Source organism: Cyanistes caeruleus, chromosome 1 (assembly GCF_971803275.1).
Source record: "Cyanistes caeruleus chromosome 1, bCyaCae1.hap1.1, whole genome shotgun sequence".
In the NCBI taxonomy this organism is placed as follows: Eukaryota; Metazoa; Chordata; class Aves; order Passeriformes; family Paridae; genus Cyanistes; species Cyanistes caeruleus.
The window spans coordinates 30460601-30483570 of record NC_141701.1 but is presented as its reverse complement, the minus strand read 5'-3'; positions in this window follow the sequence as shown (position 1 = coordinate 30483570).

Genomic DNA, 22970 nt, shown 5'->3' with positions numbered 1-22970 from the left:
TTTTTCGAATGCACTTTTCTAATCTGCTAAATATTTATCAACCTTCAAGTTTTTTTATGAATGAAGAATACAATAGTCTATACCATATTTGATCGTTACCCTGTTTTGAAGTCATTAACCATTGTAGAAAAAAAGTTTTTTCAACATAGGAGAAGCGCAAAATTAGTTTATTGATATTAGCTACTTATCATTGCTTGTCATTTCACTTTGCTGTTAAACCATTCTGGATTAATTGGATTGAAAAAAAGATAAGAAAGATGTAATTAAATAGTAGGCTCCAGTTTGATTTACATCACACACAGGATACATTAAAAATCAACTCTATGCACATGTTACATAAATATAACACATTTTGTCTAAGAGTAAAGGAATGCCATTAACTTTTGTTTTATTTTAGACCTGTTTGAGCAAAGCATTAGCATGTTACATCCCCTGCATGCAAAAGTGTTTGTTTCCTTTCATAGAGCTACATAAATGTGAGGTCCAACATCGACAGTGTCGTATGAAGTCAAGAAGATTATGGGTCATTATAATTGTTCACTGGAGTAGGATGAACAGTGAATCATGGATTTCCCTGATGCATTTTTTGTCTGTGTGAAAATTTTAGATTTGTTGAGATAACAAGCTTGTTGGATTTGGTAGTGTTAGGTTAATATTTGGACTCAATGATCTTAAGATCCTTTTCTGACTTAAATTTTTCTTTGCTTCTATAATAGTTCCTAGCTCACACGCCGGCAAGCCTCCTAGTGACCTGTTATTTGTATATTCTGTGCGTTCTCTTCACCTGATACTATTAAAATTTAGAATGCTTACTTATGTTTGTCTCCTAATTCTTTCACAGAAGCTTTGAAAATCTATGGTCTTCCAAGCTTTTCTGCTTCCTGGAGGTTGTCCTGGGGAAAGGCTTATAGATGCTGATTTGGAGTTAACACTGTTCGTTTTCCTGCCTGCATTGTAGTTTCTCTCCTACCACTTCTGATCTGCCAGTGCTCAGCATCTATTATGGACTTCATTGATCTTTCTCACCACTTCACTCTCATACAGACTGTCTACTCATCATGCTAGACATCGTTGCATAAATTTACATAATGTCCAAAAATATTTACTCTTGTTAAAAAACATAGCTAAGACTCCAACAGTGAAGGAGCAACCTCCTACAGTGCTTTCTGAGCCACTCTTGTTCTCTGATCTCCCTGAGAGGGGTCTAGGTCTTCATTTTTTTTGTCACTTGAGAAGGGAGAGCCATTTTATTCCTCTCTCTCAAGAAATTTCTCCTAGTCTTTTACCAGTCTCTTACCTGCAGTCAGCTTTCACACATTTCTAAGGACAGAAATCTATGTATTAGTCCTGCTCTTAAGTCAGATGAGCATCTGCTGCTGAATTTTGTAGTTATAGGAACTAAGCAAGCTGGTCACCAGAGAACATATAAAGTATAAATGTTTTATCTGTTTTCCACATTATCCTGTCAATCTTTGCCTGAGGACTCTGGTATTGGAAATGGCATTGTTGGCTAACTTCAAGGACTATCTAGATATTGATATGTCTTAACAGTGTAATTCACCTTACAATTACAACCAAGAGAGTACAATTTTTGCTGTTTTTTTAATTGTGGACTTCTAAGTAATCTCTGTGTATATGCTTAATTCCATGCTTTTCTACCCACTTTTCCTTCAATTTTTCAAATATTATAATTATCCATTAGGTTATGAGGTGCCTCTCTTTGAAGTACTAATTATATTTATTACTCTTTATGTTTCTGTTTTTTTCTTTGACCATATTGAAATTTAGTGCTTAATAACCACAAATTCTTAGGTAACCATCAGTTTCCAGCTCAAAAATTAAACAGTCTTTATCTCTTACGATGATGGTCAAAACACCCTTAATTACAATAGCATTATGCAGTAGCTGTATTTCTTAAAAAAACACAAATGATGTGTTATTGGTAGATACTGTAACACTAATTTCTAATCATTCCTTTTCTTCTCTTTGTTTCTTTGTGTACAACTCTGACAGTTTCCATTCTGCTTTTTGTCCAAGTGCCAGAAGCAGTTTCTTTTCAATCCTTAATTCTTAGTTCTGCTGTCTGTTACCATTACAGCCCCAATGTGTAAATAGCAATCACAGCAAATTCTTTCAAGTTGAGCTGAAAACTGATCTGTTTCAGGTGGGCTGTTCAAGAAATTTGCCATCTGGGGGACACATCATGTTAGTGGGTTTGCCTGCATGGCCCAACCTTGGCAAAATGCTGGAATAACAGCAATTGAAAAAAGCAGGAAAGTAAGAGTAACAGGATGGGTGAGTGGGACAGTCAGACTATTCACCAAAGACCGATAATTCTGAGGAAGATGACCATCAGCTGGATTAAATGTTAACCAAGGGACTTCAAAGACTTTTGAAACAGAAGAGTCAGCTTGAAAAGAAATAATAAGTATAGAAGAGAAGCTCTGTGACCTGTAATGTGGGAAAAAAATGGGAGCACAGGCAAAGGGATGACAATACCTTGGTGGATGTGACCTAGTGGCCCTTGGAGCTTTGACTGGAGTTGGCCACATGATGTCCTTGTGGATGCCCTCAGGCCAGCATGCAGTCACTTTTGGACATGTGTTGGACATGGTGTTGCTGATACATATCCTAATGTATAGATTACTGTTTGACAGTTAAATCTTTAATAAATCAATAAACAAGTTTTAATCTGATTTGATTGAAATAATATGAATATTTTTCCTTTTATTTTTCCAGTGTCATATAGTAAACACACAAGTAAACATAGAAATGATATATAAAATATCATAGTAATAAAATATAGCAAACAGACAGTTTATATAAAAACTTGAACTAAAACAAGAGTGTGCAAGTATCTTATTTTTTGGAAGTAAATTAAACTGCACTGGGTAATACTAATCTAACATAAAGAATTTTTGGATCTCAACAGACAATCAGATGTTATTGAGTTACCACCTATCAGCTGGCCAACTGTGCAATGGCAGTGTCATCTGCTTCATCGCTCAATAGCAATTTAAAGTCAAGTTTGGAAGCAAAAAGCAGCATATAATTTAATTGCTCATTTGATTGTAGCAAATTTCCCATTTTTACATTAAAAATGGTGATTTTACTGATTCAGGCTAATATAAAATATTCATCACTAAGCAATTTTCTAAATTTTTTACTCTTTAGGATGCTTTCTCTTAGACATTGCTGAGGGAACATTTCAGTGTTGAAATTGAGCTCTACTTTTTAATAAGGTTGAAAAGGAGAATTTAAAAGGATTATAATTAGGTAAATTCCCAGATGAGTCTCTCCTCAAAAATAATTAATTGTAAGGACTTAGAAGGAAATAACCTTGTAATTTCTGATTTCTTTGCATGTAAAATTCTGCTATTTACATTGTATTAGTTGAGAGTCAAAAAGGTATAAAATTTCTTTGTTTCCATAAAGTGATGTTTGAAGTCAGAATTCTGTCTGACTGAATAGTGAAAATTAAATCTGTCATGCTTCTCAAATATTGTGTGTCTAGTCTTTTGATGCAAGAAATTTTAGGCTGGGAATTGAAATCTCTTGTGTTTTTTCCAATACTATATATTTCTATATTATATGCTTCTATACTAGAAGTGGGAAAACTTTTGCACAATATTAGCTGAAATATATGTAGATTTTTCTTTGAAAGTGTCATATAAATATCATTTTAAATTTAAGATGTTAAAAAATTGAAATCTAGAATTTATTTTGGTTGTGTTCTTTTGTGTTGTTTTGTTGGCTTTATTTCAGGAAGTTTTAAATTTATAAAAAACATGTGAATTAGCAAGATTACCATTATGGTGATAGCATAGTGAAATCACTTGCTGGGTAGTAGTAACCAAAAAAATCTTTAAAATACAACAATGCAATGACTTTTAAGAGTTGAACTTTGGGGATATTGAACTAATAATGCAAAAATTTTGATTTTATGGTAGGAGGATAAACAGAGTAAAGCAGTTGATTAGAGCAATCTCACAAAAAAATAGGTTTGGAAATGTATTTGTTATTTATATTTGTTAGAAGCTACTGAAGTAATTTTTTAAATTTCAGAAATATTCACAGAAATGACAGTTGATATGTCTTATCATTTACCAGTGAATATTGGAAAACTGCTTTCCCTTGAGACCCACCCAAGTGTGCTGAGGGAGCTGGCAGAAACCTCTTTGGATCATTCACCAGCATTCCTTGTTACCCAAGGTGGTCTCAGTGGACAGGAACACTAGCAAATGTGATGCCCATCTATGTGAAAGGATGAAAGGAAGGTTTGGAGAACTACAGGTCTGTCACTTTGACCTTGCTGGCAGAGAAAGTTATGGAGGAGATTGTCTTGAGCACCATCACACAGTGTCTACAGAACAACTAGGTCACCAGGCCTGGTCCTGCTTGACAAACCTGATCTCCTTCTGTGACAAGGTGCCCAATGAGTGGATGAAGGAAAGCACCATATGTTTTGGATATCTGAGTCACAGCAAAGCCTTTGACACCATTCCCCACAGCATTCTCCTGGATCTCCTCTCTGCTCGTGGTGTGGATGGGTGCACTGTTTGCTGGGTACAAAACTGGATGGATGGCTGGGCCCAGAGAGTGCTGGGGAATGGAATGACATCTGGTTGGTGGTGGGGTGGCCATGAGTGGTGCTCCCCAGGGCTGTCTTGGGGCCTGTTCTGTTTAACATCGTTATCAGTTGTCTGGGCGAGGCAATCAAGGCCAGCCAACACCAAGTTGAGCCTGTATGATGAAATCCTAGATTTAGCAATGGTTATCTCCACTACTTTATGGAAATACATGGGAAAAGCTACATTTTTGTAATCTCTAGTGAACTCCTTCAGGTTTTACAGTTTTCTTGAATGTGACATATAGAGAGAGACTTTTCAACAGGCTCTTTCAAAACTGTTTGTAAATTACATTGTGTAAAAACCTCATAATCAATGTCTTACTTAAATTTGTGGTAATTGTTATTTTATTTTGCTTTCCATGAGCATTACCCTTTTTAGTTTTGTGTACCTTCCTAGATATTTGTTTTAAATCATCAGCATTTTTTTTTCATAACCTTGTACTTTTTTGAAAGAGAAAGCAAAGAAACATTTGTTTTTCTATGGTTTTGTCTATTTTTATGTTTTCAGTATTCAAGCACACAGTGTCAAGACCCAGTGTTTCTGATTTATTCTTTGAGGAGCAATTGAAAGGAAGCAAAAGGGGGTTTACCTTTGCAGAGAAATAATTTATGCTTTTCAAGCATTATCTTTTGACTTTGTACCCAGTGCTGTCATTATTTGGATGAACATTTCATTTCCTCGAAATGCATTTATTTTCTTAGTTTCCATATATCTGTATACCAGTATGTCAGACTCTGGCAGTGCTTCATTTCTCAGTAGGGTAGGCCAAGACTTATGAATGTTGATGACATGCTTCAATCATGTCCATTTTTACAGAACAGAAACTTATGCCAGCTAAGTATTAAAATATTCTTCCTTCCAACCACTGTAACTTCCTTTTAAAATTAATTATTTACTACCAGCTAATATTCTTTAAAGACATAGAAAGAAGAAACACCTTTTCTGCTAATGTATGGGCACTAGGCTAATTAATTTTTTTTTTCATCCCTTTGCTGGAGGAAAATTCTTGTCCAGTATATATAAAGGTAAGCAAAAGCCATCCAACTGGTGGGGTTTTACCCAGTCAGCTGTAGTAATCTGCTTCCCAGAACTTGCTTAAAACTTGGTCATCAGACAATGAGGAAATAAATTCCTTCCTTCTGATTTACTTTTGAGTTAGTTTATTATACCTATAGAAATATTGCAATAGTGTGAAAAAGGCTCTCTCAATCCAGTTAGGTTGCTAAAAGCTCCTTAAGTTAGAAGTATTATCTGGTCAGTGATGAAAGCAGTATAACTTTCTCATGAGAAAACCAAACTGGTCATGTATCCCTCAATATTTAAAACTAAAAACTATAGACTGTCTTGCATGGTTGATCTGGCTGTGAATATACAGTACAACAATAATGCCATTTCAAAACAGGCCATGTTTGTATTTAATTACCAGTAAATTTTGCAGAAGAAGGCTGTGGTTAATATCTATCACTATCTCCCAAACAGTAGAAGAGTGAAATTAAATATATACTACAAAATACAAGAATAGAAGATAATTTGTCTTAGACTCTATAACCCAATTTTCTTAAATTATTTTCAGTGTTTTCAAATTTTATCCAGACACCTTGCTAATCTCTTAAACATCATTTTATTTACCTTAGTGGTGACATGTTTCCTAGGTTGTCAGTTGAACAATTCAGTGCTATTAGACTTGAAATTTTAATCTGACGGTAAAATTAAAGAAAAAGATGGTTTGAGCTGTCCTTTCCTTTAGGGTAGTTGCTTTCCCTTTCCCTGTCTTTCCTGTCTGACCATTGTATATTTTAATTAATCATGTGAAATCCTGGCTTTAGCCAGGATTTATCAGTTTATCAGATTTATCAGTTAGAATTTGATCATCAAGCTCAACATGAAACAGATTGGCACTCAGATTGTCTGTTAATGCAACAAGTAAAAGATGTAACCACTTTTGGTGAATTTGTTCAATGAAGTATGTTAATTCATTTGCTGTTTAATAGAATATTATTTAGTTTCTCTTTTCATTTATTATCTTTCTTTTAATTAAATGCTTACATTTCAATTAAAATGCAATCATTTCATCATTAATTTCACTGTAATTTTTAAAATATCTCAATGTGTTCTAGGAATAAGTGTCTGGTTTATAAGCCACAGAGACATTTTTAATATCAATGTTTCTTTTTGTAAGAAAATTTCCAGCATAAAGATGTGGATGAAAAATTTAAATGTTTTTAAATAGAGACATTTTGCAGGTTCCAGATGTTTCTTTTATCTTAAAAAATACTTGACTCACAGTGAATAGATATTAAACAATTAGAATTTTGAAAGCATGGTCCCACTGGTCCAGTGAACCTCAGCAATTAAATATCTTCATTTTTATTATCTGAATATTTATAAAGGCTAAGGTCAGTAAACTGGACCAGAGGGGAAAAATCTAGTTAGATACATAGGCAGCATGTTAAATGCAATGAACAAGAAGATCAACTAAATCAAGCTGAGCAAGTGAATTAGCAACTGGAGAATGGACATATTCATACATTCATACTGGCATTATATTCTTCATTTGGTCTTTATGTATGGCATACATTCACCTGGAAGAGAGCTGGAGAGATGTCTTTTACAAGAGCATTTACTTACGCAACAAAGGCTGAAAAAAACCCCTGAAACCAAACACTGAAAGAGGGTTGTTTAGATTATATTTTTAGGAAGATTAGAATGATAAGATTAGATATTAGGAAGAAATGTGTTACTGTGAGGGTGCTGAGGTGCTGGAATAGGTTTTCCAGGGAGGTTGTGGATGCCCCATCCCTGGAAGCATTCAAGGCCTGTTTGAATGAGACTTTGAGCAACCTGGCCTAGTGGAAGATGTGTCTGCCCATGGCAGGAGGTTTGGAACTGGATGACCTTTGAGATCCCTTCCAATTCAAACATTCTATATGTCTATGATTCTATGGCTTTTTTATGTTATGATATTTTTGTTATGATAGGTTCATATACAAATTATACTCATAGAAAGGGCTCAGAGATGCAGAGGTAAGGAAGCTTTCTCTGTTTTGGGTGGAACTTCCTTCTAAATTGTTATGTATTTTCCAATGTGTTTCAATATCAAGTATATATACGTGCAGCATAATGACATTTGAAGCAAAAGTTGGTCTGAAACCGATGCTGCTATGCTATGCATTAAAAGGAAGATAATGACAATTTAATGGTTACAGTGTCCTTAGAAATGGCTGATGGCATCATTATTGTTTCTTACACATTGTTTTGGCACCTTTTGTAATGTCTTAAAAGCAGGGAAATAGCTTAGGGTGTGATAGGTTTTGCTTACTGTTGTTTATTCAACTCTTCAAACCAGATGTCCTGCCAATAAATTTGGAAAATATACTGAGGCATAGCTGGCATGGCTACTGATGTGCATCAGTTGCATGTTTTATCTGGAAAAATAACATCCTAGCCTAATAACTGCCCAGATAGAAAGGACTGAAAACCTGTGACAGATTCAAACTTGAAACAAGAGCTTTTAGAGCACAGTTGACATAGATTTTTTTTTTATTTTTAAGACTCCTGTACATTTTCATTCTTAAAAAAACCCAAAACACCTTAAAACACAGCAAAAAAAGGTGTGTGAGAAAGCTTGAAATAAACTATATGTAACAAATCATAAGTACACAAGAGAGCATAATTTCATAGATGGAAATATCTTCAAATAAAGGAAACATTATTAATGAAGTCTACTACGGTTCTGTGCTTCAGAACCACAAGTATAAGGGTATCTGAATAAAGATATCTAAAATTAATTAATTAAGTTGCAGTAACTTTATACTCAAAATGTAAATCCCACCCCCCACCCCCCCAAAAAAAATCTAGATAAAAGTCAGTGAAGGCACACACAGAAACATGTACACACAAAAGTATGAAAAACATCTGCAGTGGGTTGAAAAACTGGAACTACTGATCAAGCAACAGAAGTACAGAAGTTTAGTGTTGGCTTAAAAGTGCTGGAGTTGTTTCATTATGTATATTACAGATGTGTAATTGCAATAACATGTCTTTGAAATTCCAAATAGAATTAGCTTTTGTTAATAGGAATAATTAACACTTGTACATATTGTAGAACAATTTTATTTAATGTTGTAAATGATTCCATGAGATAAAATGTGAAACTTGTATTTATGTTTTATATGTATTGCTTTGGGTATAATTATTTTCAGAAGATAACCCTAAATAAAGAGATATAAAATAAATAATAAGCATATAAAGTATATTAAATGCACAATAAATATACAATATAAATACATATTATTTTAATTTAAACTCAAGCTAGATCAATATTGAAAAATTCTGTAATTTTTTTGGGGAGCACTTCTGTGCTTCTGCCTTTATTTGATCCTACCAATTATAAGCTTTCAAGCTGTAATTTTGAAAAAAATATTGATATTACAAAAATTTTAATGACTCAATAAACTTTTTATAGACTTTAATACTTCCAAACATTAAAAATTAAAAATATTTATTAAAGTGAACCAGATCTTCAGAGTTTTACAGCTCAGTACCTGTAATACAGCAAATAAACTGGAGACATGCCCATGGACACAGTACACCTACTGTTGTTTTTCACATGTTGTGATATTGTTACATGTTCTGCTAACCAAAAATATTTCATGTTAGATAAGTTTAACAGTTTTCCACGAAATTCTGATTAATTTTTTTGAGAAAGGGAAATCATCTCTTCATCAAACATGACACTAACCTAAAGTAACAAACTTCAAAAACCAAAGTTAAATTTTAGCTTTCTAAAGTGTCATCATTCTAACAATTTACTCACCATGGGTTAAAATAATTTCTGTATTCTTCTTCTCAGTTTTTAATAAATATGCTTCTGCTCATATTGTTTTATAATATCATCTGTAGCTTACTGTTCAACACTTTGTAGGGTCTCTAAATATGGATTGGGACTTATGGTCTTGATAGAGATATGTTTCTGGATGCCTCCAAAATGGCACAAAATTGTCACCAGAGATCTTCTGTATAAACTCTGCAGCACTAATAACTACTAATTTAAAACTGTAGAACTACCATGCAGAACTTTTTTGTATTTTCCCTACCTACTGTCCTCAAAAGCTTTTTGAACAACTCTTTTCTGGGGTCTTTTATTTGTTTAATTTGGTTTGCTTTTACTTGATGATGCCCAGTATCTAACCTGATGATGGTCACTTGATCATGGGTAAATGCCATTGATAAGATAGGTGTTTTAGTCTCATTGATGCTATTCCAAATCCTTCATCTTCTTTAGTTGGGACTTTTTTGTCAGTACATGTGCTTGTATGTGATTTGTCAAGATGTTCATTGGCCTTTAAAAATGTCCTCTTTTGTTTTTTTTCTTCCCCGTAACTGGTACATTCATTCATCCCACATCCTGCACTTTGCAGACTTTTCACTGCTATTGAAAATGTCTCTTCTCCAACTTTATGCTGAGCTACCATGTCTGGACATCACTGCTAGCTGCTGGAGTAAGCACTCCAGAGTACTGAACATCTCTCTGCTAGTGCACAGAAATGTTAGTTGTAGCAAACTTCTCATATTTATCTGTGACTGTGAATTTTCACTAGGCAGAGCAGACACTTGGGAAACTGTGCTAACTTCTGTACCTTTCTATCATTAATGATATTTCTCAGTTCTGCAGTTTGTATACAATACTTCTGGACAATCACTTAGAGTGAGTGGAACTTATACTGACATACTTGAAAAAGGATGAATGTCTTCTTATTCTTAAATTGAAATCCTCATAGATGTTGGCAACACAGCTTATATTGCAAGTTCATTGATCTTGCCTTGAGAGCTTTGATTTGCTGGGGTGCTGAGGCAGAAGTATGGTGGGTTTTTTTAATTAACTGACATGGCAGTGCAATGGTGCACAGTGATTAGAGCAGCACAGGTATCACAGAGTAAGGATCAAATTTTTGCTGAGAAATAGGTCCTAAATGAACTGTTGTTCTAACAGAGCTCCTACCCCCTCATGGTAGTAAACTGCTTAATTGTCTATAAGATCTCCCCCGCCCCTCCAAACTGGCTTATGAAAACACCACTCAGTTTATTGTTTTGTACGTGCTCTCTTCCCTTATAGTTCTGATGATAAACTGCTGTCAATGCGGTTATTTTCCTGTACATTAAGCAATATGAGGAAACTTGGATATATTTAAAAAAGCTGCTTGGTATTCTTAAAAAAAAGAAATGTAAGGATGGATGATTATTGGACCAAAGCTTCTACCCGAAAAACTACTACCTTCTTACAAAAACATGTCATCATAAGTGTAATTCAAAGACAAGACACTTGTAGAACCCATAAAAAGATGAGAAATCAAGAAATAATTTAGTGAAATGTTTTATTTAGTGAAATGTTTTATTAAAATATATATGGTTACATAAATATGTTGATAAGTAACTCTCAGAAAGAACAAATCCTAGAAGCAGGAGAAGTTTAGACTAAATCATCATTTCCTTTGGGGCTAGATGAATATTTTTGGATAGAATCCTAAGCACATATTTTGATATATAATTAGTAGAATTTTAATTTTTTTTTATTCCCAAATAATGCACACTGAAACACTCATATATACAGGAATTTTCCCCTTAAATCTCTAAACAGGCAGACTGTTTGGTCATCCAAAAAATATTTAGTTTTAGAAAAACATATTAATAAAAATTGCTACATAGTTAGGTCATAAAGACACTTTTATTGTATGTGTTTTTCATGTGATTTGCTTGCCACGCATTCAGGTGTTAGTTTTCTGTGTGAAGTGGACAGGAAGTCACTACAAAAGCATAAAAGTGAAAGATGTTAGTATGCTACATGCATAGAACTCTGTATGAGTACTGTCTTCATCAGCTGGATTCTCTTAGTTAATGTGATTAAATAATGAGCTCTTCTAAATTGAATTCAACCTGAGTCATGACATTAAATCCTCATTTCCTGATAAGTTAGACCTTGTTCTTGGTTTGAAGATAACTGCCTTCCTTGTGCCATGCTTGTTTTCTGTGGAAAGCAAGGACATAATCTAAGGAAGTTTTCCCTCTCCTGAGACCTAGAGTGCAAAAGTTTTAGCTTGCACTAACAAAATGTGACAAAAAACTGTTTATTACTTTCAAGTCTAGTATTTCATGTCTCTGTAGGTTAAGAAATTGGAATTCACTGCTATCCAGGGCAATCTTCTGAGGACACTATGAAGAATGGAGAACTTCATAAAAAATGTAAGAGCACTACATAACTCACATATGGGAAGAATAGATATAAAAACAGAATGGTTGATGTTGCAGGAGACCTCTGAAGCTCATGTGGTCCAAGCCCTCTTCTCAAGGCTGTCCAGAACTAGTTGCCCAGGACCACGTCCAGACAACTTTTGAATATCTCCAAGGATGGAGAATCTTCCACATCCCTTGGCAACCTGTGCCAGTGCTTAGAGTGAAAAATTAAGTCCTGGTGCTCAGAGGGAACCTCTTGTGTTTCACTCTGTGCCCCTTGCCTCTGGTTCTGTTACTGAATACTACTGAGAAGAGTCTTTTTTACACTCACAGATATTCACAGATATTCATAAGAACCTCCTGAGCCTTCTCTTCTCCAGGCTGAACAGTCCCTGTTCATGGCAGAGATGCTTCAGTTCCTAAATCATATTTGTGGCCCTTTGTTAGACTGGCTCTGGTATGTCTATATGCTCTTTTTTACTGGGGACCCCAGAACTGGACAGAGAATTTCAGGTGTGGCCTTGCCAGCACTAATTAAAAGGGAAGGATTGATCTCCTGTATCAAACTGCTGCCTATCCTTTGCCTAATCCAGATGAGGAAATCATTCCCCCTTCTTGCAGCAGGGACACATTACTGATTCATGTTCGACTGGTGTTCACCAGGAACCTCAAGGTGTTTTCTGAAGAACTGGGTTCCAGATGTTCACCCTCCAGTATAAATTGGTAAATGAGGTCATTTCTCCCTCAGTGCAGGACATTGTACTTCATGATGTCCTTGTCAGCCCATTTCTTCAGACTGTCAAGATGCCTCTGAATGGCTGAATGACCATCTAGTGTATCAGACACTTGTTGTTTTGTGTTATAAGCAAAACTGCAGTGTGTACATTCTACCCCATTATCCAGATTACTAATGAAGATGTTTAACAAGACCTTTGTAAAAGTTCTTCAAAGCATATACTTAACAGAAGTCCATATGCCCAATTTATGATAAATCCTGTTTGACAGAAGCCTCTCATTAAATACTCAAAACATAATAAAAAAAAAAAATCAAAAAAAAATCAGAATTTCTTAGAAAACTTTTGCATAAGAGCTAATATTATCACCTGGAGCACAATTTCCCAATGTTTCCAATTATTCTGTTGTAATAATTCCAAAATATTAGGTTCCTACAAATACTAGGTTGCTACTCAGCTTCAGATAAACCATTTACACGGTATAACCTCAGATTAACCATTAGAATGTGAAAGCTCTTCTAAAAAAATCCCTGCCTAATTGAAGTCTCATATATACAGTTCATACCAAATAGTTCTTATTAATTTATAAATTTATAAACTTATTAACAAATTAAATTTATTAATTTAAAAACTACTGGATGATAATTTGAATAAATATAGTATGGTTTTATCTCAGTGCACATCAGATAAAAATGAATCTGAGTTTTTTAATGTGATAGTATCTTAATTTTTCTTTCTTTTTAAAAATACTTAGTAGATTGTGTGGAAAACTAAGGCTTTGCTACATTTACATCTTGCATAGCAAGCATAGCTGCACTGACACAATAGACAATAGCCAGCAAGATAATAGTTGCCTTGACTTTGCCTGCAGAAGCTATCTGAAAAAAGCATTTATTTTTTTTTTTTGTTTGTTTTTTCTTTCCTTTTTTCCCCTATGACATCTCAAAGTGAAATGCTGCAAATCCTCTTTACCTTTAGTATTGTTTGTGTGTAGAGCATAAACCACATTTAACACATAATTATTTATTATGTATTTGTTGCAGTCATTTTAGAAACCAAAATTACTTCCTTCCCTGCTGTTTTCAATCTAGTCACTGGATTCACCAGGGATAGAGGCTGACTGGTACAGTAAAGAGTAAGCAGGAATTTTTTCATCAAATTTTACTGTGTGCACCAAATTCACACCTCTAAAATATAAAAAAGACATATTTATTATTTTAGAAGGCACCTTGGTTAGGGATGGAAAACATTGAAATTAGTGATAAGAGACAGGAGACTATGAAGAGCTACTAAATAAAATAAAAAAATAAATAAATAAAGTTAAATATGCAGAAAGAAAAAAAATAGGTTTCTGAAAATATTATTAACTTAATGGGGAAAAAACTAAATTCTGATATTCTTTTGTTGATTGAGGAGGAAGGTAAGACTGATCATTATGCAGATAACTGAAAGTGTTAAAGTATATTTGGTTTGTGTCTGAAAAGGTGAATGATCTGTGATTTTCTTAGTAGCCAGGTGGTGGGTTATGTCCTAGGCAAGGCTGCTTCATCTCTCTTGCAGATTTTTTTTCCTTAAGTTTCTTCCATGTGTTGTTCAGACACTGTTGTTTCTTCAACCACAGGATAAATGAGGACAAGGAGATTACTTGGAATTATCAAAAGTGGAAAAAAAAATCCAAGAGTATTTTTCAGCTGGGTCATCTTCCATACACAATCCAAACTTTGTGTTTTCTGTCAAAATCAAGTTTACTGAAATAAAGCTAGATGAGGGCATTTGTTCAGGAAGGGTGTTTGACATCTTGTCAAGCATCTGACACCTTGTCAGATCATCACTGAAAAGCTATCCAAAATACATTCATGGATCATCAGCATTAATTGTGTTACAACTCACTGTCCATCCACTGGGACAATGTTTTTCATACTTCTGGTAAGAATGAAACAAGCATCTGTGTAGGGAAACTACGAAGCAGACAAAAATATCTCTTTCATAGAAATCTCTTGGCAGATTGGGAGGTGAGGATTCATCATTCATTAGAAAGGACTTCAGGTGAGAGGGACGAAGAAAATTCTTTTCAGCCCTTCAATACAGCCTTTATTTTGACTAGGCATAGTCACAGTAGGATTCATCAAATGCAGTAACTGTGACCTGAGAAATCAAAGATGATAAACTTGGAAATATAATCTAATGGAACATTAGTGAATTTTCAGAAGCACCTCTTTTTGTACATTGTCAGTGGTCTGGAAGAAGATTATTGCTGATGCAATGTGTAGATGAAATAAAAATAACCAAAGTGCTAAATGACAATTTTTAGATTTCTTTTCTTGACTGATTTTTTTTTTTTATTTTTTGTTGAGATCTCAAAAAATACAATTTTTAATTGAGAAAATTAGAATTTTAAAATTATAATTTAAATTTGGAAAATTATAATAGAAAGAAAATATGCTGGATTTTATGTATTTTAGAACTTACTTTTGTTGGGATACAGTACTGGCAAGATTTTTAATCTATACCTATGGAAAATTTTAATATAGTTACAGAGAAGTTACCAGTTTTTGTATGAAGACAGAGGATGCTGTTACTTCAATACTGTTTATTTATTGATTGTCTGATACTTTGAAGAATACTACAGCAAATGTTCATGGTTTCAGAAGAGTTATTGGAAATATCTGAAGCCTGAGAATCAACTTATTGAGAGACGCAAGAAAAATCTGGTCACATTAATCTTTCTAGAAATATGAGTTTATTTTTGAACAATCTCTAGCAATGATAGAAGGAGAAAATTAGTACTAGAGGCCCTCTTAATATAGCAGAAGGCATTGAGTTTTGAGGATGTTGAAGAGAGAAAACTAGAAAAATTCCTATCAGAAATTAGGCATTTTCTTTTTTCTTGTTGAACCAACAAGATGCTAGACTATATTCTTCATGCACCTGAACTGTTTAGTTCTAAATTGCATATATTTCTAAACAATAAACATCACCTAGAAGAAAACCTGTAGGAGACAAAAAATACTTGATAAAATTAATTTCTCTGAATAGAACAGGTAAAATTGCCCTTCTTAGCTTAAAAATATTAGTTTATAATCTTGAGTATGAAAATCATATTTTATACTTTTTAGGAATAACTGGGAATCTTTTGAGTACTCATGAACAGGTTTTGAATTTTTTTTTTTAAGGCCACTGAAAGCAAGTTCAAACTACCTTACGGGCTAAATGAATACCACATGCTGTCTTAGATCCTAACACGTTTTCACTTCTGAAGAATAAACAATAAATGGGAATTAGCCTTAAAATGTATTTTTTTAAACTCTCTGTCACATAGCTCTCTGTGTTCTTTGAACAAAGGGAATTCAGTGAGTTAAATTTCAAAAGAATTCAAAGAAATGACATCTCAAAGAAATGGCCAAATAATTTGAAACTTCTCTTACTGTGTCTGTCTGTCTCTCTGTGTGTCTCTTTCTCAGTTACAAAATTACAAGATGAGGGATGTTTGTGACACAGGTTTTTGAATAAATAGCCAAACTGTTACCTAGAAAACAACTGAGGTAATTCTGAACTTTAAGAAATTCTGCAGTGTTGAGGTCCCAGGCTGAAAGACAAAATCCAGGGAAGTCATAGAAATCACGTCTGTCCTTTGTCCTAAAAATAAATTGTTGAGCTTCGCAAAACAGTCTTAGAGTAATTTCTGGTTGTCTTTAAACTTGTTTTCTTCTCTAAATTGCATAAAAATCAGCCCTCTGGGATAGCTAATTTGATGGCTAGTTGAGCTTCTTTTAATGTTGCCTCTTTTAGCAAGAGCTCAGTTTTAACTACAAAGCTGTGAAATGGCAAAAGTTTTAGCAAAGATATAGCATTTACATATTTGGTTAATATTTTCCCTGTTATATTCACTCAAGAATGAAACAAAATACACATTTTAAAGAAAAGTAATATTCATGATAATAAAATTAGTTCTTCTAAGTATTTAATCACTGAAGATTTAATAAAATAATTATTATTGCTTATCTAAGGAGCCCACAGCTGGGACATTCAGAGTCTTATTTACACTCATAGTAACTCATAGTAACTCCAGCATGATTAGGAGCAAGGTTAAATGTTAGAATGAAATACCTGCAGCTGTGCTTATATATGTTTTTTTATTATATGACTGGACATGTTTTTAACTACCAAACCAGTAAAACTGAACAACACTGACATCCTGATAACTGAACTCACCTAGTAACACCAGACATTCAGAGATGATTGACCAGCTGACTGAAGATCTGTCTTTATCACAGAGGGATCATAAAAAGCCCCCTAAGAAATAGGCATTCCCAAAGAATACTATGAACAATATGCCTAAAAATTCAAAAGTTTGAGGACTACCTTCAAAAGGCAATTTATGTAGTTTCATTTTTTTTTTAAAACCAGAAGTCAGCATTGTGATTTTTAACGATGTTTAATTAATGCTTTATCTTATGTATTGTAGGTATTAGAATATATCCTGTTCTTTTAAAAGATTTCTGAGAAAGAGAATGCTGCATTTCAAGTTCAGTATGATTTGGCAGATACCAATACAACAGTGGATATCTCATGTAAAATTTATGCACTTGAATTTTTTTAAAAAAAAGATAAGTAAAAACATTGCATAATCACAGAAATTAATTAACCCAACCAGAATTAAATAAAATTAATCAAGCAGTTATATAGACTTTTTGGAGTCAGAATAATAGTACCATTATCTAATTGTGTCTTTGCAGATAATGAAGATATAACTCTGCTTTTTAGGATTACAGATGAGAAATTTCTTTTACATATAAATTTAATAAATCCTTCCAAATATTCCGTTCACTGAAAATAAAATACAAATCAAAAGTAGAGACATGTTCAACATTTGAAATCTGGAAATGGAGTTATAATTTATGTTTGTTAAATGATAGATAACTGAATCAGGACATCTGGTATAATGCACAATAATTTCTAATATAAAACATGAGCTTGTGATGCTGAAAAATCAATACAATGAAAAATCCTCCAGAGTTGAAGAATGTGAGTAGCTCATACAGGAACAAAAAGCTGAAGCTGCTAATATACTTGACCAAAAGAAAAAAAAAATAATCCTGTTCTTGAAATTGAAAAACTAGACAAGACCTTGCAGTCACTGCATCTGGATGTAATAGCTTCCTAGCAGAAACACAAAGTGGAACTTGCTCAGCTAGAACAGCAGATAACACAGCTTGAAAGAGACCTTAGAGATGCCAGGAACTTTATTGTCAAAAAGATCAGGTACGCTTTTGCTATGAGAATGAGCAAAACAGCTATCTCCTCAGAAATCACATTGAAAATGTGAAGGAGCTGGGCATGCACTACCTCATACACATTTGTTGTGAGTTCTGTGGAAAAAATACTTTGTCACTAATTTTGTAAGTACATATTTCTCTGGGTTTTGACTCTAATTTCAAGATATGTTAGTGTTTTGATAGCAGTGCTGACATACTGCATAATGATAAAAATAAAATAAGTATAATAATATGACTTCTTTCATTATGTTTGTGGATATTTTTATAAGTCAGTTTACCAGTTTTAACAGTAAACCTCATTCATATGCATTTGCATTGTCAGAAATCTATCTTGTCATACTTTTTCTTAGGATGAAATGCACATAAGAGTTTTATTTACTCTTTTCACTTTTCTCTGAGGATGTTTCCTGCACAAAAAATGTTCATAAGACGGAAAGGTCTGGGCTTCATTAATGGCATCTATAGCATCTCTATCAATAAAAGGCACAATGAGCAGAAATAATTTCTACTTATTTGGGAACTTTGCCAAATACATAATTTCAATTAACAGTGACAGCATTTAGGATACTCTGTTTCTGTTATTAATATTCTGTTTGTTTTTTTAATACTGAAAACAATAAAAATTAACAAGCCCTTAAATTTCTATTTGGTTTATGAAAGAGATGTACAAGGTATAAGACATCTGCAGACAGCTTTGAAATCAACTAATGAGGAAGTAGTGTTGATTGTTTAATTTCTAATCTTTTGTTAAACAAAAAGAACAACAGAAGGGAATTAACTTCCCAACAATCTTTTCCCTGTAATTAGAACCTTTTTATTATTTACCAAATAAACAGAAAGAAATAGAAACATATTTCCGTGTCAGGATATTATACCCTGTCTGTTATGTTTTGCACACCTGAAAAAAATATTAATAGAAATAATTGTTGTCATGTTAGCATCACCAGTTTCAAGCTGTCTGAAACAATTTTACATTCTCAATAAGGAATATTTAACATTTGAACCAAAAACAGTGCAGCACGAATAATTAAAGGCTTAAGTTAAATACATAGACAGTCATTTAAATTTAGATCTGCAATAACATTTACTATTATTCTCTAAGGCTTTGACTGTGCTTGACAGAAACAAAGTACTCTGGGATTAATTTCAAGAAATGGTGCCAACTGTGCGCAATTTGCTGTAATTAAGACATGAAAGAGTACTAAATATTCAGATTAAAAGAAGCATGATGGAGCATGATAGAGAATCAAGGTGTGGCATCAAGCCAATAAAGCACAGTCAGTCATGAATACTCAATAGTGATTGATATGAAACTTATGCTTATAAACTTGTAGCATGTACTTAACAACTGTGCAGATAAAAATTAAAACCATGACACTGTGTCTTATGGAAAAGGGCTCTTCTAAATCCAAAGTGTGTGTGACATCTTCAAACAATATCAAAACAGAGCCCAATAATGTATTTTTACACAAATAAGATATTTAAACAATGAAAGGGGAGGAAAAAAGGTAGCATGGTAGTCCTTATCCTTTGGGATATCCCAATACTTTGGGATATCCCTATGGCTACATCAACCTACAGCATTCACCAGAGTGCCAAATGAAAGAGATCTGTAGCAGTTGGAACCAAGAGATTAAGTACCCCCTCCTTTTTTTTTTTTATTCATCAAACATTTTCCATTTTTTTTTAAAGGAAAAGTATTCATTTAGATCAAACTGCATTTCCCATTTTTCTCTCAGAATTAGATGGAATATTTCTTCTTGCCTTTGAACTTATAAGTATTGATTAATGATGTATTTATTGTAATACTGAATCTTTCCTTCAACAGACTTTTCTAAATTAAAGTCCTTGTAACTTTTGATCCTAGAGGAGATGTGGGTACTTGACCCAATTGCTAATGAGGTGCTGTATAATCTCATGTATCCCATAGCTCAAAATAGCAGGATGCAGTATAAAAAGTACATCATAAAAAGCCCTCTTGGAATGCTTTTTGTCTTCACAGGCAATACGCAAAAGAGATGACCTTCTGAGAAAGTCGGAAGCCGATTTCCTGCGGGCAAGGGAAGGTATCAAAGCAAAAGTGGCTGAGGTGGAGCACCTTGACAGTGTGGTCAAGAAACTGAAAGCCAGTATCCAGGACACACAGAAAGAAAAGAATCAGACAGAGACAGAAACCACCATACTGAGAACTGAGATTCAGCTGCTAAATCAGTAACTGCAGGGTGTGCATAAGCAGTGTAGAAAGACAGGTAATAACGTACAAAAATAGTAATATTACAAAAATATGAATTTTTTACAGTCTAATGGAATAGAATTTTCAATCATATGGGTATATGATTGTTGCAATCAAATGAATATAAAAGGTTCCTTGTTCAGCTCTAGGGTAAATTTACAGATACAGACTGTGACTTCATCAAAACAAAATAAACACAACTGGTTTGGGGTTTTTTTTTTGTAGTTCAATTTCTGTCCTATAATCCTTGTATTGATTTGGTGAAACATCTGTTTCTGTCCCAGAACACCTGTTTATTCATTCGCAATGCAAAATTTAATTTGAAGTTAACAAGTTTTATATAATTCTTAATATTTTAAGTCACTTTTTAAATGGATAGGATGAATCCCTGTATAGATGAGTTAACAGCTTTAGCAATAGTGCATTGATAATAAGGATTTTTTTTTTTCCAGGAGAGTAGTGTACACAAATGCAAAACAAGATGGAAAAAAACAAGGAATCATTTCAGTATGGACAATAAACTGCTTTAAATAATTTTTACTTAGTACTTTTGGTTTTCACACTGAACACGTGAGCCAGAACTAGTTTTCAAAATAAGCAAATGCAGCAAGGAAATTGCATTATTAATATTTTGAAGTCACAGTATAGTAGAGCTTGAAATATACTACTTTTACCAAATAAAATATTAATGAAGTCATTTGGAACATAATAGACAGCCTGTGTCAACCCCTTAATTTTCTCTTCCACTATTCACAACATTGCCAGATACGTGTTTCTGGATAAAACCCCCTAGAGGTCTGCTGCAAATTCTTTTTCAATACAACCAGATCATTGCAGATAATTGTATTACACAGGGTATTGATCCAAAATCGTTGTGCACCGGAAACATCTGAAAAAACATGATTATAGCTTTCTGGTTATTGTTCGTACATCATATAAGCAGGCTTTTGTGTGAATCACCTGTAAGAAAGGCAAGGTGGAAACATCAGAGAAATTACCTCTTTACAAGAATCTATTGATCACTTTAAATCAAAGAAGTATGTTTGACATAAGATTACCTGCCAGTTTGAACATTAGGTACACTATGTTATAGCCTGGGGCAGTTGTAAGTCTGACAAAGGGATTGTAAATAAAGCATGCAGCTGCTAGCGCCTCTGGCTTGGGATCAACCAAGGCTCAAGTCCAAGGCATAGGTAAACTTAAAATAATTTAACCCTTTTTTACCAGGATATATTGTGAGTTGAACCTGATTATTAAAAGTAGTGATTAAGCCACCTCCTCTATGTTTAAATAGCTATATAATTGCAAAAAAAAAATAATACATTGTTGGATCTCTTTACAAATCAAAGCAGATATAAGAAAAATAAATTTTGGAAGATTAGTCTGTCTCCACACAACAGATCACAGCTCTAAACTACTCCTAAGAACTTCTAAAACATTGTTAAAGATCTGCTTTTGGATAATACATAGAATGCTATCTCACAAAATTACAGGAACTTAATAAGTTCTAAAATTCAAATAAACTTCATTTTTTATATAAGGAATTGTCTTCTGGAAAATCAATTAAACAGATCAACAACTAGAAAACTTTTAATGGCAGAGGTTTATATTACATGTGAAATATTTACCCTTCTTTTGATTTTAAACCCCAATCAAATATTAGGAGCCCACAAATAAATAAAGTTATTCAAATAAGTAGTCATATTAGTTCCATCTGAGACCATCTGCCACACTAAAGTTATTTAAAAATGCATATTGCAAAACTGGGTCCAAAATTCACTGGCAAATAGAATTTTTTATGTATTTTAATTCTTATTGAATGATGACAATTTAGGTTTGACTTTACCAGTACTGCTCATTTTCTATATATGAAAACAATTCGGTTATACATTGTTTTTTAAGCTGTATATTTTTTTAAGCACGTGTTGACGTTAATAACTGTTTAACTCATTAGTTCACAAAGATTTGGATTTTCTTGATCTTCAGTAAGGATGAGCTCTGGGTGAAATCTACTGCTTGTTAAACATTTAGCTGTTAACGTTAGCTGTGCACCTTTCTGAGGCACAAATTTAAATTTAAACATTTTATATACAGTACTTTTACTCATGGAAATGGTGGCTGTCCTTGTGTTTTGTGAGAAATTGGGTTATGTTACTGTCAATTAGAAAGCAACAAAGCAATTTTTTTATATAAGGAAATTGATCTTCCGAATAATCTGAATTCATAGAGGAAGATATGATAGCTGAATTTAGATCCTGTGCATACAGTGAACATTGTCAGACATTAAAGACAATAAATGCAGAATCATGTTAACAGAGCACAAATGTTTTTCTTTAAGGGATTCTATCAATCTAAGCCTGGAAGATACTGATTCCTGACTTCATTGAAGTCTGGTGTATTTTCACTCTTTAATATTACATTAAAAACAGGGGTTTTAATTCATGATCACATAAAAATACCTCTGTTATACTTATTGAACTGCTACCACTAAAAGATTCTTAATTTCTTATATTTTTCTGGTGTCAAATTTCAAAATAATTTGAATACTGCATAGTAAAGGAATTGAGTGCTATAAAATGCTTGTTGTGAAACTAGTTTTAATGCTTAGCTTTATTCCACGATATCCTAGACATGTTAACTACATGTGCCTATACATCTAAAGCCATACATTTATGTAAGAGCATAAAAACAAATACATGTGTGTGTATTTGTGTCTGTGCAGGAATACATACTCCTGCACACTAACACAAACATATCTGTGCACATACTAAGGGCTAAATATTTAAATTTAAGCCTATGTACATATATCTTTTAGGAAAATGGTCAACAAAGAACAAAGGAAAAATGTCTTTGTCTTAAATCACTT